This window comes from Camponotus vicinus, unplaced genomic scaffold (assembly GCF_025532165.1).
Source record: "Camponotus vicinus isolate PSW18456_S1 unplaced genomic scaffold, iyCamVici1.0 SCAF_13, whole genome shotgun sequence".
NCBI classification, from domain to species: domain Eukaryota; kingdom Metazoa; phylum Arthropoda; class Insecta; order Hymenoptera; family Formicidae; genus Camponotus; species Camponotus vicinus.
This window is the reverse complement of record NW_028141949.1, coordinates 6,428,781-6,446,180: the sequence shown is the minus strand read 5'-3', so window position 1 is coordinate 6,446,180 and position 17,400 is coordinate 6,428,781. Positions and strand designations below refer to the sequence as shown.

Sequence of the window (17,400 nt, the reverse complement as noted above, 5' to 3'; positions counted from 1 at the left end):
ATAAGAATGTTACATTTTTATTGAATATTAAATGTCTTACATTGGATTATATATTTTAATTTTATAACATATTAATATAATTATATATATATAGGGTATTTCATTTTAAGTGATGCAGCTGAATATCTCTTAAAGTAAAGGAGATTGGAAAAAATATTCCAAACAAAAGTTGTTTGACTCGAAGGGAGACATAAGATGATGCTATCGGTTTGACCTTGGATAATTGTTTGAAGGTCACATGGAGGAAACCTTTAATTTTTTAAACCCCTTATTTTTTATTGCTTTTTCTTATAGCTTATCTCGAGAGCTTAGCGAAACACTATAATAAAGTATTTTTTTATTAAGTACTTTTCGAGTTATAAGGCTTGAAATAATTTCTTAATTTTACATAAACCATAAAATATCTAGTAAAATATTCATTTTTCGATTATCTTACCTTAATACTTTTATATACAAAAAGCGCGTGACGATTTGAATGAGTGTAACGGTTGAATTCGCACTAGATTTGATCATTGAGTTACAAATTACACATTACCCGTGTGTATTGCTTTGCTACTTTCATTCAATTGAGATCTGTGCAAAGAAAATCCATCCACGATTGTTTCCATAATTGCCTATAATTAATTGTTCAATCACAAAGAACAAATGTTAATATAATTGCCTATTCGTGAAATTTTATTAGATTTTAATAATTTAGTATAAATAAAATGCATTTACATAGTCTACTGTATTTTATTATAAAATCATCACAATTAAATGCCAAATTAAAATTATTTCTGCAATATAAATGAAGTTAATAATTTTTTTATTTTTGCGAGAAGCAATTGCAATTTATATTAATATAAACATCTAAATAGTTTATATGATAAATAATGTTCATAATTAAATTTTGTATGATTACTCTCGATAACAAGGGATTAATATCAATAATGATGAACCAAGCATATTAACATATAACATGGGCATTTATTAATACAAAAAATATTTTGATATATTTTGGTATATTATTATAAATTACAAACATAATTGTATATTATATTTTACATAATTTTGACACCAAGAATATTACGTGTCTTTTATTCTAGAAAAAATATTTTCATTCAAAATGATTGAAAATTCTGCAGAATATATTGTGCCTCTTATTATTATTATGCCACAATTATTTAAGCATAATTTATTTATATTATAGCTCATCTTGAGCGCATTTTAATTTCAAATATAATCCAGTTTATAAATTAAGTAATACTGCTAGCGCAGGAGGAATCAAACCGGAACTTACAATATAGTTAAACATATAAATAATAATATGATTAAGAATACTTCTCAAAATTACATGAAATATCCTGCGTAATATTCTTAACGGACGAAGAAAGAGACAAAGTAAAAAAGTAAAAATGTTTCTTGAACATATAAGAAATATCCTAAGTAATGTCCCTACTGGATCAAGAAGGAAAGAAAGTAAAAAAGTAGAAAAATTCCACGAAAACGCAAGAAATGTTCCAAGTAATGTCTCTACCGGAAGGAAGAAAGAGAAAAAAGTCAAAACACTCCTCTGAAATGCAAGAAAATAAATAAAATTTTATTTTTTATTTTGGCTGTTTACATATATTAAAATGTATAATAGACGTTACAATTATACATATACAGTATTTCATTATTGATACGTACAAAATGAATTTTTACGAGTGATTATAAGAATTTTCTCTTACAAGTAAATAAAAAATTTATTATTTGCGTTTTATACTGTTTTTATGTAAATTATTTAAAAAATACAGTTATTGTATATAAAATTTTTGACAAAAAAATATCAAAGAATAATATTAATTATTCTTTGATGTTTTCTTGTCAAAAACTGATATTACATGAACATATGTAGAAAAATATGATATTATATGAACATAGGTAGAAAAATATAATTACTTATTGAGAATATAGTTACTTGTATTGAGATTATCAATGTGATTAAATATTTAAATATAAATACTTAAATATATAACTATAAATATTAATAAAATGAAAAAATAAAATCGCATATTAAACAAAAAAGTTTTATACCTTAGATTGTGGAAGCAAATCAGTGTTCGTTTCAGCTAATGGATTAGCTATAACATTGAAAGCCGTAAAAACAGCAATTAACAGAAGTAGGTATATTATAATATTCATTGCTGCAAATTTATGTAAAGAATCAATAACAAATTTTTAAATTCTAATACTATATCTCCAAAGTGCCTCAATTTATATGGGAAAAAATCGTGATCTAGATATCAAAACATTATCTAAACATTATCTAATTCGATAAATTCCAATATTTTATTAAGGTTATTAAATTTTACGCGACTTTATTTTTTGAAATTCGAGATAAAATAAAGTTTTATTGTTAAATTTAAAATTGTTTGAAAAAAAATAAACAGTTTTTAAGATTATTTATAATAATGCATTAATCATTTATATAAGAAGTCATGCAAAATATATTTTTTTATTTTATGAGAAGTAAAAAGTAATTTAATATATTATATTATACATCTGGATTCTAAGTAAAAAATTATTTTAAAACAATCAATATTATAATAAAAAATTCGTAATGGCATGTAAATAATAAAAGTTTTAGACTATATATTTTCTTTCTTTTCTTTTATAAATTATATAATGTTAAAAAAATTAATATTAATAAAACTTTATTTTACTTTTTATAGCACAAATAAAAAAAATATTAATATTAATATTAATATTAATTATTATTATCGTATATTAATTACAATCAGTAGCGAGATTTTATTCACATTTTATTAATTTATATATATTATATATATTAATAATTTTATATATTCATGTGTTCTTTTTACTTGTAATTAATTTTCTCAGCGTCAGCAGTCGTTTTCTAGCATCGAAAATTAATTACAAGTAATAAGGTGCATGATCTTATTACTTATGGCTAATTTTCGATACTATCCCAAATAATTTATAATACTGTTTTTTTAATCGAGACGATTATTTTTTAATCAAGAGGTTTTTACATAAATAATATAACATAATATGAGAGTAAATAATCTTCTACGTAGCCACATAATATTATGATTATATAGTATTTCTGCAATCATAGTAGTTTATATATTTGCTGCGTAGCCAAGAATGATTGTAATAAAAATATCATATAGCCATATAATTATGATTATATGATATTTCTACAATCATTCTTGGCTACGCAGCAAATATATAAATTTCTATGATTGCAGAAATACTATATAATTATAATTATGTGGCTAAGCAGAAGATTCTTTTTCTCATTATGTTATATTATTGTTGTATATTACTTATTATTATTATTATGACTACGCTGCAAATAAATAAATTTTTTTACATAAATAATATAACATAATGTGAGAGTAAATAATTATGACTACGCTGTAAATAAATAAATTTTTTTACATAAATAATATAACATAATGTGAGAGTAAATAATCTTCCACATATAATTATGATTATATGATATTTCTACAATTATTCTTGGCCTTGCAACAAATATATAAACTTCTATAATTGCAGAAATACTATATCATAATTATGTAGCTACGCAGAAGATTCTTTCTCTCATTATGTTATATTATTGTTGTATTATTTATTATTATGACTACACAAATATATAAATTACAAATATATACTACTATTTAAATAATATACTTATATAAGATAATTGTATACAATTGATATGTATTATATTTATAAATATGGATAATTTTCTAAATAACTATATTTATTATTTACAATTAAGATCTGTGCAAAAAAAATCATCTGTGATCGCTTTCACAGATTGTCCAACTATTCGCAAGACAAATGTTATGATTGCTTGTTTGATCTGTCTGTCATCATACTGCTAAATTTAAAAAATTAGATATGGATAATGTACGTATACCGTATGAATGTATCTATTATGTTTCAGCATAAAATATCACTGCAAATATCACTGCAAACGTTAAATTAAAACTCCATTGCAATATAAACGAAACTAACAATTTTTAATTTTTGCGATACAAACATTAGTGCATAACACTGATATTTACCCCGTAAGCAAAATGTTAGCAGTATGTCGGCAGACTGGTAACAGATTTAATCAAAGTATATCAGCAGACTGACATCAACTGCGTCCTCATTCAGCTTATATTCTGCTGACAGAGCCTGCTCACAGAATCTGACAGCAGATTGGTAGCAGAAATCCAGCAGGATCTGTTAACATGACTTGACGCTCGATTGGCGGCAAAAACCGAGCAGAATCTGTAAACATAATCTGACAACAGATTGTCGGCAGAAATCGAGCAGGATCTGCGCACGCAATCTGATGGCAAATTGACAGCAGAAACCGAACAAGATTTGGGCTTACTTATATTAATGTTGTATAAATGCAATAAAATTGATTATTACAGGTGCTAAATAAGAGTATTATCGGTGAGTTATCGATTAATTACAATTTTTTCTGATATGACATAATGTATAATAATATATGTTATATCGTAATTATTCTCACATAACGAAGGACTAGTTCAATTTAATTAAATTAATAATAAAGTAAATGATAAAAGTAAATGTAACTTGTAAAACTGGAGATGTAATTTATTTAGAATTAAATTCTTGCTTTATGCTTCAAATAGGCAGTAAATGAATAATTTACCATTTATCCTATTAATTCCAATCAGTTTAATATTCTGAATCTCATCTGTTTGTATCAGATGTCAGAAATTAAAGTGATAGAAATAGTTACTATATTTTTGATCTTTTATTAATAATCGCGACTTTATATATATTTTTGACAGAGATTTGATTGCGAGAAAGTATATCACATAGCGGTAAACGAAGGAACTATCGAATCATGCAAACCCTGTTCTGCTTCTGCCGTCAATCTGCTATCAGATATTGTGTGCGCAAATCCTGCTTGGTTTCTACAGGCAATCTGACATCAAATTTCGCCGCACAGATCCTGTTCCATTTCTGCCATCAATCTGCCGTCAGTTACATTAGCAGGCTCTACTCGGGTTCTGCTGACAATTTGATATCAAATTTCATTGCGCAGATCCTGCTCGATTTTTGTTACCAATCTGCTGTCAAAATTGCGCCGCACAGATCCTGTTCAGTTTCTGCCATCAATGTGCCGTCAATTATATCAACAAGTTCTGCTCGGTTTCTGTTGATAATCTGTTGTCCAGTTATGTGAACAGATTTTGTTATATTTCTGTTGACATTCTGCCGACATCACATGATATATCAGAACCTGCATCAATTCTGTAATCTTTCTGTCGACAAAAATTTGTAACAGATTACCTGACAAGATCTGCTTTAGCAGACTTGACTATTGGGGTTATTAATACATGATATATTTCGCGCGCGCACGCGCGCGATGTATGGTAATGAAACAATAATTACATATTATATTTTGCATCCTAACACCAGAAATATTATTTTGTATAATTTTGTACAATATTATAGATAATTTATTATAAAACATTAATGATAATTAAAATTTGCCGAATATATCGTGCCATAAATTCTTAAACATAATCCTCTTGTATCACAGTTCATTTTAACTGCATTTTAGCCTCCTGGGATCCAGGGCCCAAGGAGTTGAGACTCTTGAAGACTCAACCAAAGAAGAGGTTGCTGTAACATAGAAAATAAATAAATTTTTTTTATTTTATCTAATTATATATGCATATTAAAAAATATATAAAAAATATTACGGCTACACTGAGAACAAAGTTGATAACTTGACTAAACCATTCAACTAAATTACCTTTTTGTTGAAATATTTAAATTAAATAACTATTTAAATTAAATAATACATATTAAATCTAACATGACATCTCATTAACTTAAAAATATTTATACATTTCAATTAAAAAAATAATAATTTAGTTGAACGATTTAGTCAAGTTAACAACTTCTTTTCCTCGCTATGCAATATATATTTCATTATTAAAAAATACTACGTACAAGCCAAGGTATGACGCATTTCCATCAAAGTCTCATAAACAGTTGCAGTAATAACAAATAATTTATTGATTTATTTTCACAACTAGCTAAGCTACGACATTCGAGATCGAGACTGCAAAACCAGCAATTAACAGAAATATATATATATTATAGTATTCATTGCTGTAAACTGCTCAAAATTTTTAAATTTTGATACTACGTCTTTATAGTGACTGAATTTATATACCAAAAGTCGTAATAAGGATATCATTAAACATTATCTAATCCGGAAAATTCTAACATTTATTAAGACTTTATTAAATTTTATTTGCACATTACTTTTTAAAACTCAAGATAAAATAAGGTTTATTGTTGAATATAAAACTGATTAAAAGAAATAATAGTGTTTTAATATTATACTTGAATAATGCATTTATTTACGCATAATCATATTTAAAAAGTCGTGCGGAAAATCGTTCTTTCGATACCGGAACTGGCTCTATTACATTATTTTCTGAATTCTAATTACAAATTTAAAAAATAGAAAAATGTCTTATAGAAACACAATAGAAACATAACAAAAAATTCAAAATGTGTATGATAGTAAAAAATTAACATAAAATTTATATATATAAATAGCATATAAACATAAAATGTTCTCTTATTAAGCAAGTTGTGTTGAAAATAACGATATTTAGATATTATGTAAAATCTTTAGCAAAATAGTAAAATAGTGTAAAACGTTCAAACATCATGCACATCATGCGTGCACCGCCTGATTTATGCGTCTAAGGCCCGATTGCACCAACGTTAATTTAGCTTCAAGCGAGACTTAAATATATGTCTATCTTTATCTTTCTTTCCAAATAAATAAAGACAGACATATATTTAAGTTTCGCTTAAAGCTGAAACAACGTTGGTGCAACTGGGCCCAAAGCGCTTATTCATTAACTTAAACTTGCTTTCACTTAAAAAGTAACGTCCAGATACACTTTTGTCAGAGCAAAATGTTGTATCTTTTGGCAACCGCGATGTGTATTCCGTGTTCGCGAATTTTGAAACTCGCTGTATTATATATACTTACCTATTATACTTTACAATAGTTACCTATAAAATTGATCTATAAAATTGACCTGCTACTCTTTTGGCTGATTGATTTAACGCTTCATGTGTAGCAAAATGCATCAAAACAAATAAATAATTCAAAACAATGCAAAAATAAACACACAATAAATCCATAAATTATTACTTTAAAATTTTTGTAACTTTATGATTTGCTGATAAGTTCTGTTGAATTAGGAAAGTTAAACTACAATTTTTTAGAATTTACATGAAATTAAGCCAATCATTGTTTATTATAACAAAATATAAATAATACAATTTATCAATAAGAATGTTACATTTTTATTGAATATTAAATGTCTTACATTGGATTATATATTTTAATTTTATAACATATTAATATAATTATATATATATATATATATATATATAAAGGGTGTTTCATTTTTAGTGATGCAGCTGAATATCTCTTAAAGTAAAGGAGATTGGAAATAATGTTCCAAACAAAAGTTGTTTGACTCGAAGGGAGACATAAGATGATGCTATTGGTTTGACCTTGGATAATTGTTTGAAGGTCACATGGAGGAAATCTTTAATTTTTTAAACCCCTTATTTTTTATTGCTTATTCTTATAGCTTATCTCGAGAGCTTAGCGAAACACTATAATAAAGTATTTTTTTATTGAGTACTTTTCGAGTTATAAGGCTTGAAATAATTTCTTAATTTTACATAAACCATAAAATATCTAGTAAAATATTCATTTTTCGATTATCTTACCTTAATACTTTTATATACAAAAAGCGCGTGACGATTTGAATGAGTGTAACGGTTGAATTCGATCTAGATTTGATCATTGAGTTACAAATTACATTACCCGTGTGTATTGCTTCGCTACATTCATTCAATTGAGATCTGTGCAAAGAAAAACCATCCATGATTGTTTCCATAATTGCCTATAATTAATTGTTCAATCACAAAGAACAAATGCTAATATAATTGCCTATTCGTGAAATTTTATTAGATTTTAATAATTTAGTATAAATAAAATGCATTTACATAGTCTACTATATTTTATTATAAAATCATCACAATTAAATGCTAAATTAAAATTTTTTCTGCAATATAAATGAAGTTAATAATTTTTTTATTTTTGCAAGAAGCAATTGCAATTTATATTAATATAAACATCTAAATAATGGTTTATATGATAAATAATGTTCATAATTAAATTCTGTATGATTACTCTCGATAACAAGGGATTAATATCAATAATGATAAAACAAGCATATTAACATATAACATGGGCATTTATTAATACAAAAAATATTTTGATATATTTTGATATATTATTATAAATTACAAACATAATTGTATATTACATTTTACATAATTTTGACACCAAGAATATTATGTGTCTTTTATTCTAGAAAAAATATTTTCATTCAAAATGATTGAAAATTCTGCAGAATATATTGTGCCTCTTATTATTATTATGCCACAATTATTTAAGCATAATTTTTTTATATTATAGCTCATCTTGAGCACATTTTAATTTCAAGTATAATCCAGTTTAAAAAATAAGTAATGCTGCTAGCTCAGGAGGAACCAAACTTACAATATAGTTCACCACATAAGTAATAATTTGATTAAGCAAACCGGAACTTACAATATAGTTCAACGTATAAATAATAATATAATTAAGGAAACCGGAACTTACAATATAGTTAAACATATAAATAATAATATGATTAAGAATACTTCTCAAAATTACATGAAATATCCTAAGTAATGTTCCTACTGGATCAAGAAGGAAAGAAAGTAAAAAAGTACAAAAATTCCACGAAAACGCAAGAAATGTTCCAAGTAATGTCTCTACCGGAAGGAAGAAAGAGAAAAAAGTCAAACCACTCCCCTGAAATGCAAGAAAATAAATAAAATTTTATTTTTTATTTTGGCTGTTTACATATATTAAAATGTATAATAGACGTTACAATTATACATATACAGTATTTCATTATTGATACGTACAAAATGAATTTTTACGAGTGATTATAAGAATTTTCTCTTACAAGTAAATAAAAAATTTATTTGCGTTTTATACTGTTTTTATATAAATTATTTTATAAATACCGTTATTGTATATAAAATTTTTGACAAAAGAACATCAAAGAAATATTAATATTATTTTTTGACGTTTTCTTGTCTAAAACTGATATTACATGAACATATGTAGAAAAATATGATATTATATGAACATATGTAGAAAAATATAATTACTTATTGAGAATATAGTTACTTGAATTGAGATTATCAATGTGATTAAATATTTAAATATAAATACTTAAATATATAACTATAAATATTAATAAAATGAAAAAATAAAATCGCATATTAAACAAAAAAGTTTTATACCTTAGATTGTGGAAGCAAATCAGTGTTCGTTTCAGCTAATGGATTAGCTATAACATTGGAAGCCGTAAAAACAGCAATTAACAGAAGTAGGTATATTATAATATTCATTGCTGCAAATTTATATAAAGAATCAATACCAAATTTTTAAATTCTAATACTATATCTCCAAAATGCCTCAATTTATATGGGAAAAAATCGTGATCTAGATATTAAAACATTATCTAAACATTATCTAATTCGATAAATTCTAATATTTTATTAAGGTTATTAAATTTTACGCGACTTTATTTTTTGAAACTCGAGATAAAATAAGTTTTATTGTTAAATTTAAAATTGTTTGAAAAAAAATAAACAGTTTTTAAGATTATTTATAATAATGCATTAATCATTTATATAAGAAGTCGTGCAAAATATATTTTTTTATTTCATGAGAAGTAAAAAGTAATTTAATATATTATATTATACATCTGGATTCTAAGTAAAAAATTATTTTAAAACAATCAATATTATAATAAAAAATTCGTAATGGCGTGTAAATAATAAAAGTTTTAGACTATATATTTTCTTTCTTTTCTTTTATAAATTATATAATGTTAAAAAAATTAATATTAATAAAACTTTATTTTACTTTTTACAGCACAAATAAAAAAAATATTAATATTAATATTAATATTAATTATTATTATCGTATATTAATTACAATCAGTAGCGAGATTTTATTCACATTTTATTGATTTATATATATTATATATATTAATAATTTTATATATTCATGTGTTTTTTTTACTTGTAATTAATTTTCTCAGCATCAGCAGTCGTTTTCTAGCATTGAAAATTAATTATAAGTAATAAGGTCTGCATGATCTTATTACTTATGGCTAATTTTCGATACTATCCCAAATAACTTCTAATACTGTTTTTTTAATCGAGACGATTGATTTTAAATCAAGAGGTTTGGTATATGAAAAACTAATACAAATTGATTAATAATAGATTTTTTAATTTTTATTATGTTTATTAACAGTGTTATTAAATGTTTATTAACTGTGGAACATATCAATAACACTATGTAACAGATAATTAATACTTATGTATATTACATATTTTAATGTGGCATTGTGATAAATTTGAGCTGATTTAAGATTAACTAGGACTTTTTTTGAAATAGTATGTATATATATATATACGTATATAATTGAAATATATTATAATTGAAATATATAATTTATTTACATACTCCAATAATTTACTCGAATATTCATTGTTTTTAATTTTACGCTAACTCCATTTGGAATAAATTTACTGAAAAGTAAATAAATTGCAAATCGAAAATTCGTTTTTTCCTCTTGAGTTTCAATCATAACCTTTCTATTGACACGTAACCAACAAACATAATAATATTATTATGATTATGAGATAAATAAATCATCAAGATGTACTAAATTACAAAGAATGACTACAAACAATAAATAATGATAATTATAAGTTTTAGATATTACAACATAAGACAAAATCGTGTCATTGTTACAAAACGCAAAATAATAAAAATATATGTGTAGGGGAGACCGGGGACAACATTTTTTTGTATTATAGGTCACTAATTAATTATTGTTAGAGATATAACAAAAAGATTATATGTTAAAAAACTCCATTTATTGTTCTATTATTATACCTATGTTTCAATCTCAAATGATAGATATTTAAAGAGCTACTATAGCTTTTCGCAAGTACGTTGATTGTTACTTTTATCCTGGGGGCTGGGGACGAAAGTAACATAGTCTGGGGATAAAAGTACCAGTTCTTATTTTCGGGAAAATAAATTAAATAACTTTTTTCAATTTGAGGCAACTTTTATTATAATCTTTTATTAAGCAAGATAACTTTTATTATAAATTTGTATTATATTATATTAAAAAATAAAATAAATATTTATTTTTATCATCTTTGAAAAACTTAAAAGAAATAATCTTTGTTAAACAAAATAATTATAAGTAATATCATTAAATAATTATACTTAATATCACACCAGTTTTGTACTTTTTTAAGTCTAAATAATAGTTTAATTCTAAATAATAGTGTAAAAATTGTATGATAACTACTTATACAAAAGAGATTGGTATGTATTCCGAATCACAATTATGGCATACGTAATAAGAATCGCCTTTGGTACAGTTATTATGGGACCAGTCCTTACACTCTAAGCATTGAAACATGTTACTTTCGTCCACACAGTGTCGTGTTACTTTTGTCCTCGAACACATTTTTTAGAATAAAAAGCATTATAACCTAGATATGATGCAAGACTTACCAAATCAACTATAAAAACTTATGCATACATTGTAGAAAAATGCACCGGCAAATAATTACGCCAATATATACATTTTAATTAGGCATAGATACAAAGAAACTAAAACAAGAAATACTTAGGTGAATAATGCAAACACACTAATTTCACTCCTGCATGTGCAACCGGCGCGATCGTTCTACAACAATTAGCTAAAAAGGAAGAGAATCGGAGCGTACGCATTTGACTATAGTATAATACAAATTATTCAACATATTGTGTAGTTTAGTAGGAGTTGTTACTTTCATGACGCTGTTACTTTTGTCCCCGGTCTCTCCTATATAGCAGACTTTTTATTGATTTAAAATTATAGATTTGTTTCAATAAAATTCTAAAATATTTAAATGAATCTTATTACGAAACTAAATTACATAAATAGAATTCACTTTTGTGCGAAACGTATAAATGATTACACATAATACCTCTTTCTCTTCAACTTACAAATTAATTTATTTTTCACTAGGATCGAAACGTACATTATATCCAAATATCGTAAATATTTAGCATTTGACAAAAGTTTAAGTTTGCAAGATATTAAAGTCTGATGCATCCGATATGATATAATATGTATCATTATCTAAAAAATGTTAGAATAATGTTGATGGTCACATTTAGGATGGACGACATGTAAGCTTCAACTTACTAATTAAATTGCTCATGTGTCTTATATTGCTTCGCTCAATTACAATGTACAAAAGAAATAATTTACGATTATTTATCCATAATTATCCGATAACGAAAGATGGGTGCTAACAATTTACTTGTTCAATTTCTCGGTGTGTTAAGTTTTATTGGTAGATTTTAAAAATTTGAAATGTATAATCGTATATATACATGCAATTTACTATGTTTTATTGTAAAGAATCTTTCAACTGAAACCTTAAATTATATAGAAATTTTTTTTATAATAAGATTATTATAAATAAGACATATTTTGTTTCTGTGAGATGCAATTGTGATTTATTATTGCAATTTGAATATTTTATTAACGCGAAAGTAATAGTTTATACAATAATAAGAAATATTCTAAATTATATTTTAGGATTATTCAAAACAAAGAATTAATATCAATCTTAAAATATATTTGTGTAGCATAGAAGTTTAATGATATAAAATAATTTTTGATACATAATAATAATATAATATAATTACATATTATATTTTTTATATAATCCTGATAGCAAAAATATTACTTCATGAAATTTTTCACACAACATCGTAGACAATAGTATTAAATGCTCGCAATATTTGAAAATTCTACCGAATATATTCATAATCATAATCATAATTATATTCATAATCATATTCGTAATCATTTACACATAATCATTTACGACAATCCAAGTAATTCAAGTAATTTTCGTATATATTACAATCCAAGTAATTTAAGTAATAATTTAAGTAATAATTTAAGTAATAATTTAAATGATAATTTAAGTAATTCTTCATCCGATGAAACCAGCAACGAGTATAATTCAGATATTAAATCTCTCTGAAACACAGAAAGTAAAAAATAAGAATAAATAATTAAATTTTTTATTTTCTTTACACCAATTGATTCCTCTTATTATTTTGTACATAAAAGTATTAAGGTAAGATAATCGAAAAATGAATATTTTACAAGATATTTTACGGTTTATGTAAAATTAAGAAATGATTTCAAGCCTCATAACTCGGAAAGTACTTAATGAAAACTAACTTAATTATAGTGTTTTGGAAAGCTCTCGAGATAAGCTACAAGGATATGCAAAAGCATATAGGGTGTCCCATTTAAAAAATTGAAGGTGACCTTCACGTGACCTTCAGGTGACTCTTCAAGGTCAAACTAATGGCACCATCTTATGTCCCTTTTGAAACCATACAACTTTTGTCTGAAACATTTTTCTCTAAATTGCTTCGTTTCCAAGATATAAATTTGTAACACTTTACGTGGGCCACCCTGTATATATGTGTATATAATTTTTAACAAAAATATCAAAGAATATGTGATACTATTTATTTTGTGATACTAAGTGAACATATGTAGGAAAGATATAATTATTTGTAAAAACAAATTATTAATCATCAATAAGTATACAAAATATTCATATTAACAAATATAAAAACAAAATTATATATTAAATAAAAGTTTTATACCTTAGATCGTGAAAGCGCAGCAGAACTTGGATCAGCTGATGGATCAGCAATAACATTGGAAATCGAGATAACCGTAAAAACGGCAACTAATAGAAATATATATATTTTAGTATTCATCGTTGCAAACTTACTACAAAAGCTGATCCAAACTTTTGAATTCTAATATTACATCTTCATAGTGCACTTCAATTTATATAACAAAAAAATCGTGATTTGAACATCATAATAATATCTAATTCAAAATATTCTGATTTGTAGATTATTAAATTTTATTTTAACATATTTGTAGATTATTATGTAGATTATTAAATTTTATTTCAACATATTTGTAGATTATTATGTAGATTATTAAATTTTATTTTAACATTATTTTTTAAAGCTCAAGATAAAGTATGGTTATTATTATATATAAAATTTTTATATTATATATATAAATATGTTTAACAGAAATAAACGCGAGGTTGATTTCAAGGTTATCTGAATATTGCATTTCTTTGCGTATAGTCACATATAAGAAATCGTGTAAAAAATATTTTTTATTTAACATAAAAAATAAAATTGTTCTACTGTCACACTACTTTTTAAATTTTCAATAAAATTTTTTTTATAAAAAAATACATACGCAAATACATACATACATACATACATACATACAGGGTGGTTTAAAAGTCTGGAAACGGTCAATTATCTCCGAAAATAGTGCTCCTGTGGGAAAATGTTTCAGACAAAAGTTGTAGGGTTTTAAATGACGCATTACACAATAATATTACTATGACCTTGAAGAGTGTTGTTAAGGTCACGTCAAGATCATCCTCAATTTTTTAAATGGAACCGCCTATTTTTTATTACATATTCTTATAGCTTATCTCGAGAGCTTTCCAAAACACTATAACTAAGTTAGTTTCCATTAAGTATTTACCGAGTTATGAGGCCTGATCATTTCTTAATTTTACATAAACCGTAAAATATCTAGTAAAATATTCATTTTTCGATTATCTTACCTTAATACTTTTACGTACAAAATAATGAGAGAAATCAATTGGTGTAAAGAAAATACATAGTTATTTATAAGAAAAAATATGTAATTGTTAATTGTAAATTACATATTTTTTCTTCGAAACAACTATGTGTTTTCTTTACACCAATTGATTCCTCTCATTATTTTGTACATAAAAGTATTAAGATAAGATAATCGAAAAATGAATATTTTTTTAGATATTTTATGGTTTATGTAAAATTAAGAAATGATTTCAAGTCTTATAACTCAAAAAGTACTCAATAAAAAAATACTTTAGTATAGTGTTTTGAAAAGCTCTCGATGTAAGTTACAAGAATATGTAATGAAAAATAGAGGGTTCCATTCAAGAAATTTAAGATGACCTTCATGTGACCTTAACAACACTCTTCAAGGTCATAGTAATATTACTGTGTAATGCGTCACTTAAAACCTTACAACTTTTGTCTGAAACATTTTCCCACAGGACCACTATTTTCGGAGATAATTGACCGTTTCCAGACTTTTAAACCAACCTGTATATATATATATAAAACATACACACATATATGTATGTATCATACAGATTTTTTATATGTCCTTAGAATTTGCAATTTTCTATTCACGATGTATGTAAAATTGTATGAAAAACTAATGTAAATATATTTATTAATATTATATTTATTAACAAACTGTTTTACTCAGATTTGTCTTGGATCTAAAAAAATTCTTAGTTAATATTCTTAGCAAATAGTCTTAGCTAATATTCTTAGTGAATCTATTGCAAAAACTAAGACTATATTTGTGATGCAGCAGCATTTCTAAAATTAAGCCTCAACTCTTTTAAATAATTGATTGATTGATTGATTTAATATTCCGTGTGTAGCAAAGTATATCGAAGCAAGTAAATAATTAAAACCAATATATGTATATACAAAAATATATCATTATAATAATAAATCATTATAATTATATTGAATAAAATAAATCATTATATTGAATTATATTAAATTATTATAAATTTGTATGATTTTATGTCATGCTGATGAGTTTTGTTGATAATAAATGGGAGAGGATTAGTTATCAGTTTTTATCATTTTTATTAAAACTTAACAATATACATATTTCCATGTGTTGATATATATTATTATTATTATTAAGTTAATATGTTTTTGAATTAAAATTATACAATTTAAGTTAGGTTCTTCAATAAAATATATAACACCCTATTGTTAAGTTGTATTTTATATCTTAATATAATATAATTTAATCTTATGTAAATTTTGAAAGTTTCGGTCTAATTTCTTAAAAAACTATGTATCGAATGATATTGTGACGATTATATTCTGAGCAAACAAGAACCGAGCGTTCATTAAGTTATAAATTGTACATATGTATTATTTCGCTACCTTCATTCAATCTGTATAAAAGAAACAATCTACGATGGTTCTCACAGATTGCCCATAATTGATTGTTCAATGACAAAAGATATAATTATAATACAATTATCAGTTCTATCTACCTGTGACATGAAATTCTACTAAACTGTAGCAATTTAATATAAATAATAGCATGCACATCCACAATCTATTATGTTTCATTGTGAATATTGCATTGTGAAGAGTCGCTAGAATTAAAGACCAAATTAAAACTCATTTTTTTGCAATATAAATGAAATTAATAACTTTTCATTTCTCTGCGAGGTGACAGAGATTTTTGTGATTTACTAATTTTAATTTTACTAACAGTGATTTAAATGATAAACAATATCCTATATTAAATTTGGCAATTTGATGATAAGAGATTAATATCAATTATACTAACAGCATAGTGCATAACATGGATATTTATTACTACAAAATATATAATAATGAAAAACAAACATAATGGCATATTATTTATTTATTTCACATAATTTTTACATCAAAATATCTTCATGGTTTTTATAATACTATGAATAATATTATCTCGCAATAATTGAAAGTTCTGTCGAATTGTATCTACTGTTTTCCCACAATCACTTAAACATGATCTTTTTATGACAGAACTTATCTTATAAATGGATTTTAGTTGCAAACATTATATATTATAACGATTGAACGTACTTTAGCAGATCAAAAAACGGTTTGAGAAGAAAATCAATAATGTCCTCAAGAAGATCTCTCTGAAACGCAAAAAGAAATAAATTATTCTTACTTGCCAATTTTTAATTAGCTTTTTGATTATTATTATTTGAGCCAATTTTATTTTAATTTTAAAAATTAAATGTTATTTTTTACTTGATCTTTGTTTATATATATTTAAATATATAATCAAAATTGTTATATATATCATATATTTTATTACTGAAACACACTATATGTAAAATAAATTTTTATGTGAGAAATATCTAACTCATAAACAAATCTAAAAGTTTACTCTTAGCATTTTGTACTATTTTATGAATTATTTTATACACATAATATATAATAATGTTATATAATAATATTATTAT

General features: G+C 24.4%; 2 long non-coding RNA genes across 2 annotated transcripts; both read right to left on the bottom strand.

The window, feature by feature from the left end:
- Positions 1-946: 946 nt before the first annotated feature.
- Positions 947-2,195, bottom strand: LOC145964039 (uncharacterized). Its single transcript, XR_014436334.1, has 2 exons — positions 2,056-2,195; positions 947-1,552 (listed from the first exon to the last, which is right to left on the bottom strand). It is a non-coding gene; the product is annotated as an uncharacterized LOC145964039 (long non-coding RNA).
- A 6,113-nt stretch (positions 2,196-8,308) lies between these two features.
- Positions 8,309-9,571, bottom strand: LOC145964038 (uncharacterized). Its single transcript, XR_014436333.1, has 2 exons — positions 9,433-9,571; positions 8,309-8,932 (listed from the first exon to the last, which is right to left on the bottom strand). It is a non-coding gene; the product is annotated as an uncharacterized LOC145964038 (long non-coding RNA).
- Positions 9,572-17,400: the final 7,829 nt, after the last annotated feature.